A 20037-nucleotide genomic window follows, 5' to 3' on the forward strand; every position below is an offset into this window, starting at 1 on the left:
TTGAATCACTTGTCCGACCCTGGTTCAAATCCAATGCTGACAGGCAGGAGAGGGGTCTCCTCGCTCTTGACAGCTGTTGTAGGTCTGAGAGAAAGAGATTTGGAAGTTTCCACTCAGGGACCTTGGGGGGCATGAGGCAATGACAGGAGCAGTCTCTCTCAGGGTTAGAAGTCATAAGCGTGCGAGATCAGAAATAAAACATTAACAGGTGCTGTAGTTATGGCTCATTTAAATTTGGAGCTGAGGTATGTGCAACTTAGAGAGAAAGAAATTTAATTCCCTGATCTTCGCCTTCTTTCATACACTAACACTTCTGTTAATACTCTGGCTCCAAATACTCTATGATTTAAATCTAAACTTCTGATAGGAAATGTGATCAGAACTAATTTCTGTTCTAATTCATCATTTTTTTAAAAAACTCTTGTTAGAAATGTGTGGTTATAACTTTCAGGAGCGAATGAAAAAGACTTTCTTCTCTCTTGAAAATGGATTGCTGAGAGGTGACTTTTAAATGATAGAAGGCATTGGGAGAGTAGCCATAGAAAGAGTGCTTTCATTTGGAGAGCAAAGCTGGAGGCAATGAAGATAGTGAGCCAGAAATCAAACTCGGGAGAAACATCTTTGCCCAGAGAACGATGAGAATGTGGAACTCACTGCCACAGTGAGTGGTTAAAGAGAATGATATAGACAAAGTTCAGGAGTGAGTGGATAAGCATTTGAGGGGGAAGGGGTGATGCTGGTAGGGTTAGATAAAGGATATGTGGGGGGGCTTTCAAATGGAGTATAAACTAAAGTGTTCTCTGGGGCAGTGACCACACGAGGTGCTGTGTCCCAGATAAGCAATGTCCCAAAAGAGTCCCTGGTTCATGCAACTCAGCCTCAAATACCTGAGCTTTTAATTTCTCATGTTGGACTATGTCTCATGCTGAAGTGAGGTACAGTACAGAGAATGTAGCGTAAGTTGCCTTGCTGTCTGCTAAGTAATACTAATAAATGCTTTGGAGAGAAATATCCAGAACATTTCTATTATTATTACCATAAACTATGACATAGATGGTACAGCATTATAGTCATTGCCATAGTTACGATGCTGACTGAATGGGGTATGACGGAGAGCTCATGCAAAATTCGGCATTCAGTGTAAGTGAAAATTGGCATTGTCAAAGAAAGCATAATTACTGTCTTAACAATCATCTTCAAAAGGATTTTCCATAACTATGACGAACTAGAAAAGATAAATCTATGTACAATATGCCAGTCAGAATGTTCCATTTTCAGAGGGGGCAGGACATCTGATGAAAGAACACAAAGGTATCATTAACCCCTTACAGCACTGGCTGGTTCTAATAACATAACTGATTTCTTTGTCCCACACAGGCCAGGTGCTACGGGCAGCAGGTGCAAAAAATCCGACACTCCAGAACAGTGTTATAGTATTATTTATAAATAGTGTCTGAATACAGTTCAATGGTGTGATGACACATCGGTGGTAATTATATCCACTGTTATTTTGCATCGGGGTGATTAGGTCCCTGGCTGTAGTTCCATGTTTAAGCAGTTTAGTTTTAGTTCAGAATAAGCAAAGAACATCTCTTTCAGGCAGGAATCAGTAGAAATTCTGTGTGCTGGCTAAAGGAGTTTTAAAAAATCTTGTTAACTGAAGCCTCAACTAACAATGATTTGGACTTCTGGAATAGCCAAACTGAAAAGAGAGAGAAAGAGAAGGAGAGAGAGAGACACGCACACAGTGCTAGATATAAGACTCTAAGATAAAGAGCATTAGAACCAAGAGAATTCCAACCCAAGGTGGCTATGCTTAAGACATTAGCAACATCTGTGTTGAATGGGGAGTCTACAACTGTGGGATGGTTGGAGGAAATTCTTCCTGGAATTAAGTGGAAGTCCCAGGAAATCTCAGCCCTGAGGCAAATCTTCGCAGCAGTTCTCAGATCAGGTGGTTAACCTTCCAATTTTTGATAAGTATCTGACTTGGTTTTTTTGGGGTACAAGTCAAATGGTTGTCGAATGAAATTTGACTTGAGAAGTTCAATTTAGAGCCTGAGTAACTGTATTCTTTGTACTTTTGATGGCTTTAACAGAACTTGACTATTTAAGGTAGAGTGTAGTTCTTAGTATTCATGTCCTTTGATTTTGATGTGACAAAATTATTTTGTTTTAAACTGTTGTTTCATTCTTTCAGTACATACCTGAGTTTTCGGATTCTAAAATATGTTGTGGTCTCGATCATAACACTCACTACACTGCACAACCAACATTCTCCATGCTGACTATTCGCTGTACACCTACCCCGTATGTTCCTGGATTCAGTTTAGAACATAACTCGTGTGCCAGTGTGGAACTGCTTGGGCAGAATGGCCTCCTGCTATGCAGCATGTTCTATGTGCTTCCCTAAAATCACCAACCCACTCTTAGGTGTGGTTCCAGAGGTACTGTGCGCTCTACAATACCTCACACATTCTTCGGTATGCGAGCACATATAAGGTTTAAACCATGGCTTAGTGGTAGCACTCTTATTTCTGATGTGGAAGATGTGGGTTTAAACCCCTCACCAAAGTCATGAACACATAATTTAGGCTGTTGCTTCAGTATGGCACTGTCTTTTGAATGAAATATTAAACCAAGGCACGCGAAAGATGATGTCGCATTGTTATGAAGACAAGCAATGGAATTGTCCCAGTGGCCTGGCCAATATTTATCCCTCAATCAACATCATTCAAAACAGATGATCCAGCTTTCACACTGTAACTTGTGGAACTTCGCTGAGCGGTTCCTACATTACAAAAAAGTCCATCATTGGTACAAACATGTTTTGAGACGTCCTAAGGTCACGAAATTCCAATTCTCTCCCCACATCTAGTGGTGCACTAAGGCAGACTTTCATCTATTCCTATAGCTAGGTTAATCCCAGAACAGGTCACTAGTCTGTCACCAGGGGCTTATATCTTGCAAGGTGCCACTCCACATCAAGTATGGCTGACCAGGAGTCTCGCTCTTACCACCAGCCGTTGGTTATTTGGAAGGATTTTGCAGGTTGATGCTCAAACTGTTTGAGGCGGCACAGTGGCGCAGTGGTTGGCACTGCTGCCTCACAGCACCAGGGACCCGGGTTTGATTCTGGCCTTGGGTCACCATCTATGTGGAGTTTGCACATTCTCCCTAGGTCTGCATGGGTTTCCTCCGGGTGTTCCGATTTCCTTCCATAGTCCAAAGATGTGCAGGTTAGGTTGATTGGCTATGCTAAATTAACCCTAGTGTCAGGGGATTAACAGGGTAAATATATGGGGTTACAGGAATAGGGCCTGGGTCGGATTGTGGTCAGTGCAGACTTGATGGGCTGAATAGCCTCCTTCACTGTAGAGATTCTATGACTGTTTTATGAATGCACCTTCCTTGATCATCAGTCCTGGGGTGAGTCTTGAACACAGAGCTTCTGACTTAGAAGCAGCGATGCTACCCACTATGCCACAAGGTGCTACATAAATTTAGCATCTTTTTTCTTTGTTATCAGGTGTCTTCACACAACATTTCAATGTGGAGACCCAGTGGATGGCAGTCAGGCACTAGGCTACACTACACTGACATATTGTTCCTACTGGTTGGCAACACAGTAATAAGAAGACATTTAAAAAAATCATAAAAGGAATTAAAAGATAGAAAAGATTTTTACACCGAGAACAGATTGAATGGGGAATGTTCTGCCAAATATTTGAATTAAAACAGAGTTTATAATTTCTTATTAAAAATAATAGTTCATAATGCATTTTTAAAAAGGAATTAGATAGTTATTAAGGGGAGGTGATGGCCTAGTGGTATTATCGATAGACTATTAACCCAGAAACTCAGCTAATGTTCTGGGGACCCAGGTTCAAATCCTACCATTGCAGATGGTGGAATTTGAATTCAATTTTTTAAAAATCTGGAATTAAGAATCTACTGATGACCATTGTCGAGCGTCGGAACAACCCATCTGGTTCACTAATGTCCTTTAGGGAAGGAAATCTGCCGTCCTTACCTGGTCTAGCCTACATGTGACTCCAGGGGCCAGAGCAATGTGTTTGACTCTCAGCTGCCCTCCAAGGGCAATTAGGGAAGGGCAATAAATGCTGGTCAGCCAGCAGCTGTGTCCATGTCCATGAATGAATACAAAAAAAAATTTGAGAGAGATGCAGTATTAAAGGATATGAGGAGTAAGCGGGAGGGAGATATTTGATTAGGTGGCTCATGTGAAAAAGAACAACTTTAAAGACCTTATGGGCCCATGGGCTGTTTGTTTAATCGACCATCTATGACTGAGAGCACAATCATAGATGCACACTTAAAACTTGTTGCATCAAAGTTAATAGCAAGACACTTTACCATACTTACAATTAGTTAAAGTTGGGATACTTTCATCGCATGTCTGATACTATAATTTATTTTAACCTTGGCTTTAAGTGAGCATTGATGTCCAGATAAAACGACTACGGTTCTGTGTAACCAACAGAAGGACATGACATTCATGTTGCAATCAAGGAATTGTTGACTGCAACCATGGGGGCGATTCTCCCAGCCCGGGCCGGGAGACATCAGCAAAGGCTGTTTTGCGGGCTCTCCTCTGGGCGCCATGGCCTCCATGCATCTCCGGGGCAAAGATTTTGAGCGTCATCAGCTCCGTGTCGGAAACCGACCTGGAGCCGATTTCAATATGTAAATTCCAATATGCTTCTGATTAGCTTGCCCGGGACTGAAGTCTACGGGCCCGCTAGTGTCTCCCCCACCGCCAGGAGTGGTTCATTCCATCAGAGTGCTCCCCACGAACAGGGAGCTGGCAGTCTGACCCCGCTGGAAGGAAAAGAGGCCTTGGAGGCCCCCCCAGGAGATCAGGGGTCAGGGGAGGTGCCCTCTGGGCAGTGCCAGTCTGGCCCCCGTCGGGGCTGCTGGGGGGGAGGAATGGTGGGGGGAGGGGGGCACATCAGGGCTGGCCGGGAGCGTCCCGGGAGGCCATCGATCAGGGGTGGTGGGGGTCGGAAAGCCAGCGATGGGGGGTTGCTGTACTGGCCAACAATCGGGCTGGCCAGCAATCTGGAGGCCGGCAGTGCAGGCCCTCGGTGCTGACAGATCGGCGTATGTGCAGTGGCCCACTCAGCGTTATACTGCCGGCCTCTCGGGCAGGGATAAGTCCCGCCCCCTGGTATTCAGAGGGAATCCCGCTGAGGCACTCTGCAGTGCTCAGACTGTGGGAGATTCAATCTGAAAATCCCGCTAAAAAAAGCAGCAGGAGTTACTCCAGTTTTCACGCAAATTGGGGACTTAGGATTTTTTTGGGAGACTCCCGGACCATATTTTTAAAAAGTGCACTTTTAACAGGGTCTTGAAACAAAAGTTCCCCCTTGTGTGTGAAAGCCAGTTCACTTTGGAGCTCGCAGTTTAGGAGGAACATTTCCAGCAGGGAACCATGGCAAAGGAGTTATTAAGGGAAGCAATTTCCAGCAACAAGCCCTGTCTCCTTATTTCAATCAAAGGTAATAAAAAGCATCTTTAATGTGGTGCACATTGGTCACATCACACATCAATCTGGCACACAGGCAGTTTATCAAAAGCAAGAGTCTTAGAAAGGAATTTACAGCCATCGCTCGAACAGCAGTAATCAGTGCTCACTGAAAGTGATGCCTGGTTGATCATCACATCAATATTAAGCTGACGGTTTTTGCTTCACATAAGATTAGATACCAAAGTCACAGAGTTCAGGAGATACAAGGCTGGCTTGTCCTTTGCACTTGTTTAGCAATAAGACCATGAGACATTGGGGGGGCAATTCTCCCAAAAGTGCTGAATTGGCAAGAAAACTGGTCTAAATCCTGACTGTTTTTTCAGTTCAACTTCAGACTCGAATCTCCCACACTCTGTGCAACACAGAGGTCACAATCATGAATATCATTAAATGCTCGAGGATGGGGCCTATTCACGCCAGAGCCTGATAGTTCCGGGCCTCTGCACATGCGATCACTGGCCAGCCCGGGACCCTCGGAGTGGTGCCCCCCTAGCCCCTCCCAGGGCCCCTCCCCCAAGCATTCCCCCCATCCCAGAGTGCACCGATGTCCAGTCCAGCCCCCCAGCAATGGCGATCCCCTCCCACCCACCAACTCCAGCAGACCACATCCGCTGAGCCCCCCCCACCCTCCCAGCAGACCATCCCCCAGGAGGCAGACACCCTCAGCAGACTAACACCTCCCCAGCCTGCCCTGATCGTGGCCTCCCTCCAGCCCCAACTGATCCCCATGCAGGGTGGCAGCGGGACACCCCACCAATCGCCCTCTAGGCCCCATCCACAATAGGCCCTGCTCCTTGGCCCCGCCCCTGACCCTGCCCCCTTGGCCCCACCCCCCTCAGCGCTGCCTGATGCCCAGTGGGCAGTGCCAAGATGCCCCATGGGCATAGGCACTTTGCCCCTTGGACAGTGCCAGGGAGCACAGACTGGCACACCAGGTTGCCCATACCCAGGGGGCATCACCCTCCCCCCCCCCCACCACCCAACCCCCTGGGGACCCGATTTCCTCCCCCTTCACTCCAGCGGGGTCTCCCGCTAGTTCCCCAAACGTGAGGAGCTACTCTAAACCCCACTGGAGTGAAATACTCCTGGCGGTCTGGGAGATGCTATCGGACTCGGAGAATTCCGTGCTAGGCCCGATAATGACATTTAAAATACATTTAAAGAAAATTTAAATCACTTATCTCTCTTTCCGCCCAACTGCGCCTTTTCTCCGGGTGTGGGAGACACGAATCCCGCAAAATGGCGACATGCAATTCTCCCATCCCGATACGCCAAAAAACATGCGTGTCGGGATGGGAGAATTGCCTCCATAAGAGCAGAAGTAGGCCATTTAGACCATTGACCATGCCCTTTGACCTATCTCAGACAGAATATGCAGAGGCAACACAGAGGAGGTTAAGGAGGAAGGGGAGATGGGCACCAAGCAGGAAGCCATATCCACCCAGGGTCTTCAGGGGGAAATTCTTCTCCCTGAACGTCAGCAAGAAACAGAGAACTATAAGCTCCATATCACGAGGGGGATGGTCACTGATATCTGGCACTTGTTGCAAATAGCCGTGCAGCTTTGGACCAGGATGGCGATGGCACTGCCACTGACTGTGAAGATGACCGTAACCACGAACTTCTTCACATTGAGCTCCGTCCAGCTGGGGAAGGAGACACCTTCAACATTTCGCAGTTCACCATCCAGTGCTGAATAAGGAGGGTGGTTGACATGTGTGAAAAGAGAAGGGAAATACGTTGCCTCCTTTCTTTCCAGAGAGAAGCAGATGGAGCATGTATTTTTTTTATTCATTCATGGGACATGGGCGTCGCTGGCTGACCAGCATTTATTGCCCATCCCTAGTTGCCCTTGGAGGGTAGTTGAGAGTCAACCACATTGATGTGGCTCTGGAATCACATGTTGGTCAGACCAGGTAAGGACAGCAGATTTCCTTCCCTAAAAGACATTAGTGAACCAGATGGGTTTTTCTGACAATCGACAAAGGTTTTACCAGGATAGTGGGCTTCCCCATGGAGCAAGTGTCCTTAATTGCGCACACATTACTTTATAGGCACCGCGTCTAAATTCAGAAGTATATCATAGTTATTAAGTGTTCCACTCCCTCGCCATGCATCTGGTGTACACCCATACTCAGAGAACCATGCAGTTCAATGCCCTCTGTGCTGGCAGCAGTCTTCAGAAAGTATCCAAATGTTATGGGCACGTGCAGTGCATTTGGACGCCATTAAAGACATGAACTGAATCTTGCTGTCTGTCTTTCTTTGCAAATGCCTCCCAAAATATAACAGATTTTGGTGAGGAGATGGAATGAGTGTACAACAATATTGCAGCAAACAGCAGTAGGGACTGTGATGAAAAGATTAGCTGGCTCTCAATGATCTATCTCTTAGCATGGTGGAGATTTCAACTGGATTGTGCTGAATGTCATCTGACATTGTATGGCTACACTCAGTTCAATGGGCTGCTGCAGATCCTAGTGTCCATTTGATAAAACAATGATGAGACTGGCTTCAGGCGAGTTTTTCCGACCTGGGCTGTCTTCTCTGTCACTATTATGGACAGTCACAGTGAAGTGTTTACTGGTTCATTGTGCATTTGAAACAAGACAATATAACTGCACCCATGGGATACATCAGAAGACTGGAAACATATAAAAGAGCTCGAAAGCCATTCAGTTCTTAGATTGAGAGAATAGGCATACTTTTTGGGGGCTAATGATATTTTAGAATTTGAAGGTGGTCCAGACTCTGAATAAGACAATTCTTGAGTGCAAGCAAGCAACATTGCTAATGGAATGGAAGCTAAAAAAGCCTTGCTCTCAACAAGGCAAAAGATGTGCCATTCAAAACAAGTCTCAATAAGTTGGGAGAACATTTCAACCCTAAGCAAATGGAGAAAGTGGAACACTACAAATTTAGAATCAGAAAATTAGCAAAACAGTTGACGAGTATATTATGGCACTGAAGAATTAATCATTAAATTGCAACTTGGGCACACATAGACCATGCATTGCGAAACAGATTTGTGTGGGGATTGGTGGATGAAATAATCCAATCAATGTTAATAAACAACAAAATCTTACATTCAAGCGGGCAAGATTGTACCATGAAGTTGGCATCATGACCATATTCTTTGACTCCTTTGTCAATTAATGTCTCCCGTCTTCCACCCTATCACAGATCTTCTCTAGTTCCTTTTCAAACCTTCCCACATATTACCTGCATAAAAGCTAATACATTCCTAACTTTCCCCAGCTCTGGTGAAAGGTTGCTACCTGAAATGTTAACGCCGTTTCTCTCTCTTATGCTGCTGGACCTGTTGAGTATTTCCAGCAGTTTGTGTGTTTTTGAAGTGTTGTTGCTATGGTACGAATGTTGGAAACACAGCAACCAATTTACACACAGCAAGCTCTCTCAAACAGCAATGTCATAACAACCAGTTAATCTGAGTGGGGAATAAATATTGGCCAGGATCCAGGGAAAACTGCCCTGCTCATGTTCAAAATATTATCGTGTGATCTTTTATACCCACCTGACTGAGCAGAGTGGGCTTTGATTTAACATATCAACTGAAATAATGCACCTCCAATGGTGCGACACCCCCTCAGGACTGCACTGAACAGTTATCTTAGATTTTCTGCTCATCTCTCTGACTTGAACGTATAACCTTCTAACTCAACCCTTCTATTTGATTAGTTCAAAGGTAACTGGACTCCTAAACCAATGCACACAGAATCCTTCAGTGCAGAAGGAGGCCATTCGGCCCATCGAGTCTGCACCAACCACAATCCCACCCAGGCCTTGTCCCCGTAACCCCACATATTTACCCCGTTAATTGTCTAACCTATGCATCCGGGGACACTAAGGGGCAATTTAGAATGGCCAATCAACCTAGCCCGCACATCTTTGGACTGTGGGAGGAAACCGGAGCACCCGGAGGAAACCCACGCAGACATAGGGGGAATGTGCAAACTCCACACAGACAATGACCTGAGCCGGGATTCGAACCCAGGTCCCTGGAGCTATGAAGCAGCAGTGCTAACCACTGTGCTACCGTGCTGCCCCTGAAATCATCCCCTTCCCCACTCCCACCACCAACTCCCCAACTCACTGAGATACAAAGACAATTAAAATCTCTTCCAGAAACAATCAACAGAAAACAGTTCAAATTTTTTAAGACTATGAGAAAAGAGCAAGGGACTGGGACAAATGAGATAGCTCTATTAAAGAATTGGCACAGGTATGAAAGGCCAAATGGCTTCAATCTGTGCTCCATAATTGTATGATTCTACCATTTGAATAAGTTTAACGGAAATATTTGTTAAAAAACAATAATTTGAAATAGGGTGGATCACAGTCTCACTACTGTCTCCAAAGAGTACAGTGCTGGTCAGCACCTTTTTAACCCTTGAAATTTATGGTTTTTATTCGAATAAATGACAAATAAATGGCAGTGTTGCAACTGATGCCAAGTGTCAACTTTTTGACTCTACAGGGTTCTTTAGAAACCACCTTTTCTTTTTCCCAATCTAAATAGCAAGTGAAGAGACCATTGCCTTACCAAAGAAGAGCACAATTGCAGGTATCTTGGTTAGTCTAGCAGCCAAGAGGGGAAATGAGCCGAAACAAAGAAACTGTCAATAATACAGTTCTGCGCCCATGAGTTACAAAAGAAAATTGTCCCACCTATGTAAAACGGGTTCACATCTGTCCGGAGCAATGACACAAAAGCTTTGTTTCGCTAACGAATATTGAAATTCATTGAGTTTAGACAGTTTCAATGGAGTTCACAAATGAACAAAGTCCATTGCTTAGAAATGGAAATTACCTCAATTTCTGTGCTTTTCAAGGACATCTTTCTGCATACATTATAAGCAAATGAACAACTAAGCATCACAATGTTTCTGGGACAAATCAAGTTGAATGTAAGAAAGCTCCACATATTGGCATTTTACCTGAATTTGATTACTTGGTCAGTTTATACAAGGGTCAGCCAATTGGAACTGGCTTATATCCTTTACTGTTTGTGCTTATCTGTTTTTTTTGTAACATTTTGACCTCTCCTCAAGAGACCAGGGATTTCCTCCTAACTCATCCAAGTGGACTCGACACTCTATAGCCCTCTGCACTCAATATTGAGTTCAAAAATATTCAAAAATAACCTCTAGCTGCCTCCATTTTGTTTCTTCTTTTTTATTGTTGGTTTTGTTTCTGACTTCTTTCTTTATTCCTTCATTTTGCAATCAGACAGCTGCTATCCAGCCATCCACACCTGACCTGGACATATCTTTTGTTTCTTTTCCTGTCCCATTAGCACTCCCTTGGCATTTGTACCATGCAAATTTTGCCATTTAACCTCTCCTGCCCTCCACCCTATCACAGACCTTCCCTTTTGTCCCGCCCCCCACCCCTTCCCCTTTCACTTGCTCAAATTCTATTGCATTTCTAGCTTTCCTCAGTTCTAACAAAAGGTCATCAACCTGAAACATCAACTCTGTTTCACTCCACAGTTTTTGTTTTTATTTCTAGTTTCACCCTAACAAGGAAATTGAGCCTAATTGTAAATACTCAAATGCCACACTGGTTAAGTTGAATTAAGGTGACAGAAAGCTGGGGTCACGTATATATATTATACACATGCACTATATATATATATACATATGCATACAAATCTATGGTATTTTAAATAGCTTAATAATAGATACCTACTCATGTTTTTGGTTATTACCATATCGTTCATAGTCTACATCAAATCTAACAAATTGCATTAAAAATGTTTAGAAATCCTAACCACGTGTTAGTTATACTCATGTCTATTCGTGTTTAGCCTAATATGGTGCATTCCACACCAAACCATTCACTCCGCAAAGCTTTTCAAATGCTAAGGATGAAGTATTTTAAAAATTGTGTTGTTCTGGAAGTTCATGAATCAAGAAATATTGCTGTCCTAACATTTTTGTTTTGGCTCCATTTTGCCTTATCATTGGTTTAGAAATAAAGCTTCCATCTCTGAGGTGTACCGATCAAAATTATCCAAGGTACGACCTTCAGTCTGCGCTTGAGGTTGGCTGTTGTAGCCCCAGCTTAAAGGATGTAGTCAGCCAACAGACCAGCTCATGATTGCGATGTTACTGGGAGTCTGTGTGGGTAAATCACAGGATCAGATTGGCAGTGTAGTTCTTCACGGTTAGTTGGTTAATTGTTAAGATTCACGTCTTAACACATGGAGTACAGTCCTGTGAGGAACAGAGAAGAAAGGCAAGTTGCATTACAGTTAGGGGAGCAGTGGCCTAGCAGTACTGTCAGTAAACTAGTATTCCTGTAGAGCAAGGGTGATGTTCTGGGGACCTGGGTTCAAATTTCACCACGGCAAATGGTGAAATTTGAATTTAATGAAAAAAAATGTCTAATGATGGCTATAAAACCATTGTTGCAAAAAGCCACCTAGTTCACTAATGTCCTATAGGGAAAGAAATCTGCCATTTTTACCTGGTTTGGTTTACATATGACTCCAGATGCACATGACTCTTCACTGCCCCCTCAAGGGCAATTAGAGAAGGGTAATAGATGTAGGCCCAGTTGGTGACACCCACATCCCATGAGAGAATACAGAAAAAAAAAGTTGACCCTGTAACCCAGAGTTTCACTCATGAGAAGAACTGGCCGGTCTTACTTGGTCACTGCAAAAACAAGGGGTTAAATTGGGTTAATTATCTTTCACTAACTTTTCACCAATTTAATAACTGTCAATAGAAACCACCATGATGTACTCTGCTACTCGAATGATGCCACTTCTAAATAAATAAAGCTTGTATTACAAATGAGCAACCTACAATATGCAATTAGTGTGACTGATGCATGGATAGCTTTAAGTGGTCTCACCCAGAGGCAGTTATGCTTAAGTTATCCGACTCTGCAGTGCTTGAAGTAAGATTCTTATCAATAATGGGTAAAAGAACTCCTTCCCATCGATGACAATACAGCTATACCTTCACAAAAAAATCAATTGCATAGTTATTATATTTATGACTAGATGTTAGGATCTAAGATGCTAACTTTTGCAATATATCCCCTTTCAATTACTGACATAATTAACAATTATGTTCTTGTCAGAGGTAGGTGATTACTACTGATTGGTGTACATGAGAATTAGTCTGCATAAAGTTACTCATATTTGCTGTACCACAACTGTGTTTGACCCATGACTTCTCACTTTAGATGGAACCATGATGCAACAAGCTGAAGGCTTATGTCTGGAAGGAAGACATGAAAGGGAATGTAGTAATACAGACTTCCAAAGGCGAAGGCACTTCCCATGTGGTTACAGACCAGGAAAGCACCAGGTTTAATCTTGTTTCCAGCCAGGGCATTCAGTATTTGAGTTGGAAAGTGTGAATGTTAGGTGAGGACAGGGCTGGATTTTGACTGGGCTGCCTAACCACACCCTGCAACTCACTCCACCCCTCCCATCCCTCCAACCTCCGACAATAGAACAGCACGTCACAGTCTTATTTGAAAAGGATGTAATTGCATTAGAAGCAGTTCAAAATAGATTCACTTGACTCATACTGAGCTGATAGGCCTATCTTATGAAGAAAGGTTGAACAGGTTGAGCATATACCCACTGGAGTTTAGAAGAATGAGAGGTGACCTTGGTTGGGCATATACCCACTGGAGTTTAGAAGAAAGAGAGATGACCTTGGTTTGGCATACACCCACTGGCATTTAGAAGAATGAGAGGTGATCTTAAATATATAAGATCCTGAGGGGATTTGATAGGATGGATACCGGGAGGATGCTTTCCCTGCTGGGGAGAATAGAACAAGGGGACACAGTTTAAGTATAAGGGGCCTACCATTTAAAGTTTCTTTATTAATCACAAGTAGGCTTACATTAACACTGCAATTAAGTTACTATGAAAATCTCCTAGTTGCCACACTCCGGCGCCTGTTCGGGTACACTGAGGGAGAATTTAGTATAGCCAATCCACCTAACCAGCACATCCTTCAGACTGTGAGAGGAAACCGGACCACCCGGAGGAAACCCGTGCAGACACGGGGAGAACATGCAGACTCCGCACAGACAGTGACTCAAGCCGGGAATCGAACCCAGTTCCCCTGGTGTTGTGAGGCTGCAGTGCTAACCACTGTGCCACCGTGCCACTCTAAGACAGAGATGAGGATTTTCTCGCGGACAGTCGTTAGTCTGTGACATTCTCTCCCCCAGAGAGCAGTGGAGGCCGGGCCATTGAATATATTCGAGAATGAGTTAGACAGATTTTCAATAGAGAGTGGACAAGAAAGTGGAGTTGAACCACAACCAGATAAGCCCATAATCTTACTAAATGGCGGAGAATCTCAGAGGGTCGAATGGCCTACTTCTGTTCCTCAGACCTATGTTCCTATTTGGCACTGTTTGCTCTTCAAAATTGATGAATAATCAATTGTACTTTGGAGCGTGATCATTGTTTGTGACAATGATCAGAGAGAAGGGAAGAAAAATACAGGCACAATTTTTTTTTAAACTTGCTTAGACAGGGTGAGTATTTTTTCAGCTTATAAGGTGCATATTGTCATGATCTCAACAATGCCCATGAGGTGGGCCTCTTGGAATATGAGCTCCCTGATTGAGGTAGTGATTGCACGCCCTATCAGGGAGTCTCACCAGTATATATAATGAGGAGTGTCAGGTCTACTGCACTCAGATTCTGACTTTTTACCTGAGGCGCTCTTAGGAGTGGAGGTAAGTTTGTAAATAAAGGGAATCTGGTGAAGGGACCGGCCCGGCCCCTGAGGAGTTATTTCACATATAGACATGCTTATAATAGCTGATAGCTCATACTAGGTAGAGCTGATATTGATTCTCTCACTCTCTATGACAAGGTTTAGCCCTCTTTTATTAAAACAGCTGAAGGCAGAATTTGGGGTTAACAATCCACACGAGGCCAAAGAAGGAAAATTGATTTTGGTATTTCTGCTCCGAGGTTAGACTGAATTGCCAGCATGCGAGTAATTACATTCTGTAATTGGCTCCCAAATAATGTAGCTTCTAGGCCCTCAGTTCTGTACTTGCCCTTTTTAAAAGTTATTTGTGCAAGTTGTGGGTGGCACTGGCTAGAAAATCCCTAATTGCCCTTGAGAAGATGGTGGTGAGCTGCCTTCTTGAACCACTGCAGTCCATGTGTTGTTGGTCCCCCATAGTGCTGTTAGGGAGGGAGTTCCAGAATTTTGACCCAGAGACAATGAAGAAACAGTGTCATATTTCCAATTCAGGGTGGTGAGTGGTTTGGAGGAGAAACTTGCAAGTGGTGGTGTTTTCCTGAATCTGTTGCCCTTGTCCTTCTAGGTGAGGTCATAGGTTTTGAAGGTGCTATCGAAAGATCGCTGCAGTCCACATGTTGTAGGTACATGCACTGTGGCATTAGGGCCAGAGTTTTAAGGAATTTGACCCAGTCTGCGTAGGGATGGCAATATCGTTCCAAGTCAGAATGGTGTGTGGTTTGGAGGGGAACTTCCAGGTGGTGGTATTCCCATGTATCTGCAGCCCTTGTCCTTCTAGGTGGTAGAGGCCATGTCCTGTTAATGGAGCCTCAGTGAGTTGCTGCAGTGCATCTTGGAGACGGTACACATTGCTACCACAGTGCGTTGGTGGTGAAGGGAGTGAATGTTTAAGGTAGTGGATGGATGTCAGTCAAGAGGATTGCTTTGTCCTGGACATTGTCAAACTTCTTGGGAGTGTTGATGGAGCTGCACTCACCAGGCAAGGGAAAAGTATTCCATCACACTTAAATGTTAAGCTCCTCTGTTGCGCTGCTGATGGTCTGCTGTGTATTTCAGCTTCTAAGTGACAGAATTAATGCATCGTTCACTCACACCTGCAGAATGGAGAGCATTCAATATGAAATTTAAACAGGAAAAATCTTGTTCCTGTTCATTTTATCAAGAATGGTGTTTGAGTGACCCTCCATGTGCATCGATTTCTGAAACTACATTAGCATGGACAGTTATCTATCTACAACAGGTCAAAGATTAAAAGGTAATGAATCTGTCCTTTCACTTTGGGATTCCCACAAAGCCCAAACTGGTGGGATTGTTTTTTTAATGAATTGAATTAGTTCAGACAGCTTAACTATTTCACTGAGGAAATCTGTGCCGAACTTAAAAGCAATGGGGGGAGGGATCTCTTCAAGGTATGCTGTCAGAACGTTGTATCTAATCTAATACACATGTGACCTTGGAGTGTTCAATTTTCCCTGTAGTTGCAAAACAAATGAAAATTCTGCAACACTATCTGTCACATCAATACACCCATTATCCAGAATCCTTTGTACTGGTCTGAGTGCAAGAGAATGCACAGGTCCTGGCCTCTCCAACAAAACACCGAGAGCATTATGAAAATAAGTAACAGTAATTAAAAGAACAAGGGCCACAAAAATGCAGCAAACGGAAGCACAGTAGAATCTTCTTGTCAGACCATCAGTTATGTTAAAAACCTAATAAGTCATGTTGCAGGTTTCTCTAAGTAAGCATTTCTAGAAGGCACCTCATTTAAAGAAGCATTTCATCACCTTGCTTCTCTAGGCAACTCTGACTCCAAAGAAAAAGTCCATTGGACAACAACTTGTATTTGTATAAGCATGAATTTGGGATATGCAAAGTTCACAGGCAATGAAGTACTTATGAGCTGTATTCATCGTTGCAATGTCTATGATTCTATGTCGGAAATGTGGCAGCCAATTTACACACATTGAGGTCTCATAAATAGCAATATAATAATGTCCAGTTGATCTGCTTTTTAGTGACATTGGCTGTGGCATTAATACTAGTCAAGACTTCATGGAGAACTCCTCTGCTGTTCTTCAGAAAAGTGTTGTGGTAATATTTTACATCTATCCTTGTACAGGAAATTCCAGAGCTTAGGGCCTAGATTGCTGAAAACAGATTAGTGGGGAAAAGTAAGTGGGAGATGTACAAGAAGAGGAACAAAGAGTTCTCAGAGGTGGTGGAGGAGCATACAGGAATAGGGATGGACAAGGCCAAGGGTGGATGTTAACAGGAAATTTAGTATTTGAGGTGTAATTTTTATTCGTTCATGAGATGTGAGTGTTGATGGCTAGGCTAGCATTTATTGCCCATCTCTAATTGCCCTTGAGAAGGTGGTGGTGAACTTCCTCTTGAATGACTGCAGTCTACCTGGTGTAGCATATCCACTGTGCTGTTAGGGAGTTCCAAATTTCTGACCCAGTGCCAGTGAAAGAACAATTTATTTCCAAGTCAGGATGGCGAATGGCTTGGAGGGAAACTGCAGGTGGTGGTGTTTCCATGCATCTGCGACTTCTGTGCTAAAGATCATGGGTGGGATTTTGTGGCCTCACTCGGGCGGGACCGGAAATTCCCACCTGAGATCAACAGAGATTTCCATTGTCAAACCCTTGCCCGTGCCCATTTCGTGGCAGGCAAGGTGGTAGAGCTCCAGCCCACGTGTTTGGAATATGCTGTCAAAGGAGTCTTGGTGAGTTGCTGCATTGCATTTTGTAGATGGTACACACTGCTGCCACGGAGCACCTGTGGTGGAGGGAGCGAACATTTAGCTTGGCGCATGTGGTGCCAATAAAGTGGGCTGCTTTGTTCTGCATGCTGTCAAGTTTCATGAGTGCTGTTACAGCTGCATTCATCCAGGCAAATGGAAGGTATTGCGTCACATCCCCGACTTGTAACAGGTAACAATGAACAGGTTTTGGGGATTCAGAAGGTGAGTTACTCACTGCAGAATTCCTAGCCTCTCTGATTTGGTCTTGTAGCCACAGTATTTATGTGGCTGGTCCAGATAAGCTTCTGGCCAATGGCAATCCCTGAAAATGTTAATAATTGAGGATTCAGTGATGGCAATGTCACGAATGTCAAGGAGATTGGACTTCACCATCTGCCGTGGTGGGATTCGAACCTGGGTCCCCAGAACATTAGCTGAGGTTCTGGATTAATAGTTAGTTAGGCCGCGCTTGGAATATAGTGTTCAGTTCTAGTCGCCACACTACCAGAAGGGTGTGGAGGCTTTGGAGAGGGTACAGAAAAGATTTACCAGGATGTTGCCTGGCATGGAGGGATTAGCTATGAGAAGAGTTTGGAGAAACTTGGTTTGTTCTCACTGGAACGACGGAGATCAAGGGGCGACCTGATAGAAGTCTACAAAATTATGAGGGGCATGGACAGAGTGGATAATCAGAAGCTTTTTCCCAGGTGAAAGTGTCAATTACTAGGGGGCATAGGCTTAAGGTGTGAGGGGCAAGGTTTAAAGGAGATGTACAAGGCAAGTTTTTTACACAGAGGGTGGTGGGTGCCTAGAACTCACTGCCGGGGAAGGTAGTGGAAGCAGGTACAAGTGAGTTTTAAGGGGCATCTCAAGAAATGGGAATAGAGGGATATATATGGTCCCCAGAAGGGTAGGGGGTTTTAGTCAGTCAGGCAGCATGGGCAGTGCAGGCTTGGAGGCTGAAGGGCCAGTTCCTGTACTGTAATTTTTTTTGTTCTATTAGTGTAGCGATAATACCACCATTAAGAACATAGAACATAGAACAGTACAGCACAGAACAGGCCCTGCGGCCCACGATGTTGTGCCGAGCTTTATCTGAAACCAAGATCAAGCTATCCCACTCCCTATCATCCTGGTGTGCTCCATGTGCCTATCCAATAACCGCTTAAATGTTCCTAAAATGTCTGACTCCACTATCACTGCAGGCAGTCCATTCCACACCCCAACCACTCTCTGCGTAAAGAACCTATCTCTGATATCCTTCCTATATCTCCCACCATGAACCCTACAGTTTTGCCCCCTTGTAATAGCTCCATCCACCCGAGGAAATAGTCTTTGAACGTTCACTCTATCTATCCCCTTCATCATTTTATAAACCTCTATTAAGTCCCCCCTCAGCCTCCTCCGCTCCAGAGAGAACAGCCCTAGCTCCCTCATAAGACCTACCCTCCAAACCAGGCAGCATCCTGGTAAATCTCCTCTGCACTCTTTCCAGCGCTTCCACATCCTTCTTATAGTGAGGTGACCAGAACTGCACACAATATTCTTGGTGGTCTCACCAAGGTCCTGTACAGTTGCAGCATAACCCCACGGCTCTTAAACTCCAACCCCCTGTTAATAAAAGCTAACACATTATAGGCCTTCTTCACAGCTCTATCCACTTGAGTGGCAACCTTCAGAGATCTGTGGATATGGACCCCAAGATCTCTCTGTTTCTCCACAGTCTTCAGAACCCTACCTTTGACCCTGTAATCCACATTTAAATTAGTCCTACCAAAATGAATCACCTCACATTTATCAGAGTTAAACTCCATTTGCCATTTTTCAGCCCAGCTTTGCATCCTATCTATGTCTCTTTGCAGCCTACAACAGCCCTCCACCTCATCCACTACTCCACCAATCTTGGTGTCATCAGCAAATTTACTGATCCACCCTTCAGCCCCCTCCTCTAAGTCATTAATAAAAATCACAAAGAGCAGAGGACCAAGCACTGATCCCTGTGGCACTCCGCTAGCAACCTGCCTCCAGTCTGAAAATTTTCCATCCACCACCACCCTCTGTCTTCGATCAGACAGCCAGTTACCCATCCAATCGGCCAACTTTCCCTCTATCCCACACCTCCTCACTTTCATCATAAGCCGACCATGGGGGACCTTATCAAACGCCTTATTAAAATCCATGTATATGACATCAACTGCCCTACCTTCATCAACACACTTAGTTACCTCCTCAAAAAATTCAATCAAATTTGTGAGGCACGACTTGCCCTTCACGAATCCGTGCTGACTATCCCGGATTAATCCGCATCTTTCTAAATGGTCGTAAATCCCATCCCTAAGGACCTTTTCCATCAATTTACCAACCACCAAAGTAAGACTAACTGGTCTATAATTACCAGGGTCATTTCTATTCCCTTTCTTAAACAGAGGAACAACATTCGCCATTCTCCAGTCCTCTGGCACTATCCCCGTGGACAGCGAGGACCCAAAGATCAAAGCCAAAGGCTCTGCAATCTCATCCCTTGCCTCCCAAAGAATCCTCGGATATATTTCATCAGGCCCAGGGGACTTATCGACCTTCAGTTTATTCAAAACTGCCAGTACATCCTCCCTCCGAACATCTATTTCCTCCAGCCTATTAGCCTGTAACACCTTCTCTTCCTCAAAAACATGGCCCCTCTCCTTGGTGAACACTGAAGAAAAGTATTCATTCATCACCTCGCCTATCTCTACTGACTCCATACACAAGTTCCCACCACTGTCCTTGACCGGCCCTAACCTCACCCTGGTCATTCTTTTATTCCTCACATAAGAGTAAAAAGCCTTGGGGTTTTCCTTGATCCGACCCACCAAGGACTTCTCATGTCCCCTCCTAGCTCTCCTAAGCCCCTTTTTCAGCTCATTCCTTGCTAACTTGTAACCCTCAATCGAGCCATCTGAACCTTGTTTCCTCAT

The 20037-nt window shown here is 44.3% G+C and overlaps 1 protein-coding gene across 1 annotated transcript in view; it reads right to left on the minus strand.

Moving 5' to 3' along the window:
- Window positions 1–11691: 11691 nt before the first annotated feature.
- The window catches only part of c13h12orf43 (chromosome 13 C12orf43 homolog), a 39575-nt gene continuing 31229 nt past the window's right edge, over window positions 11692–20037 (minus strand). The window contains exon 7 of the transcript XR_013499375.1: window positions 11692–11790. The gene's annotated coding sequence lies outside the window, so the exon portion shown is untranslated. The remainder of the gene's footprint in view (window positions 11791–20037) is intronic.

Source organism: Mustelus asterias, chromosome 13 (assembly GCF_964213995.1).
Source record: "Mustelus asterias chromosome 13, sMusAst1.hap1.1, whole genome shotgun sequence".
Classification (NCBI taxonomy): Eukaryota; Metazoa; Chordata; class Chondrichthyes; order Carcharhiniformes; family Triakidae; genus Mustelus; species Mustelus asterias.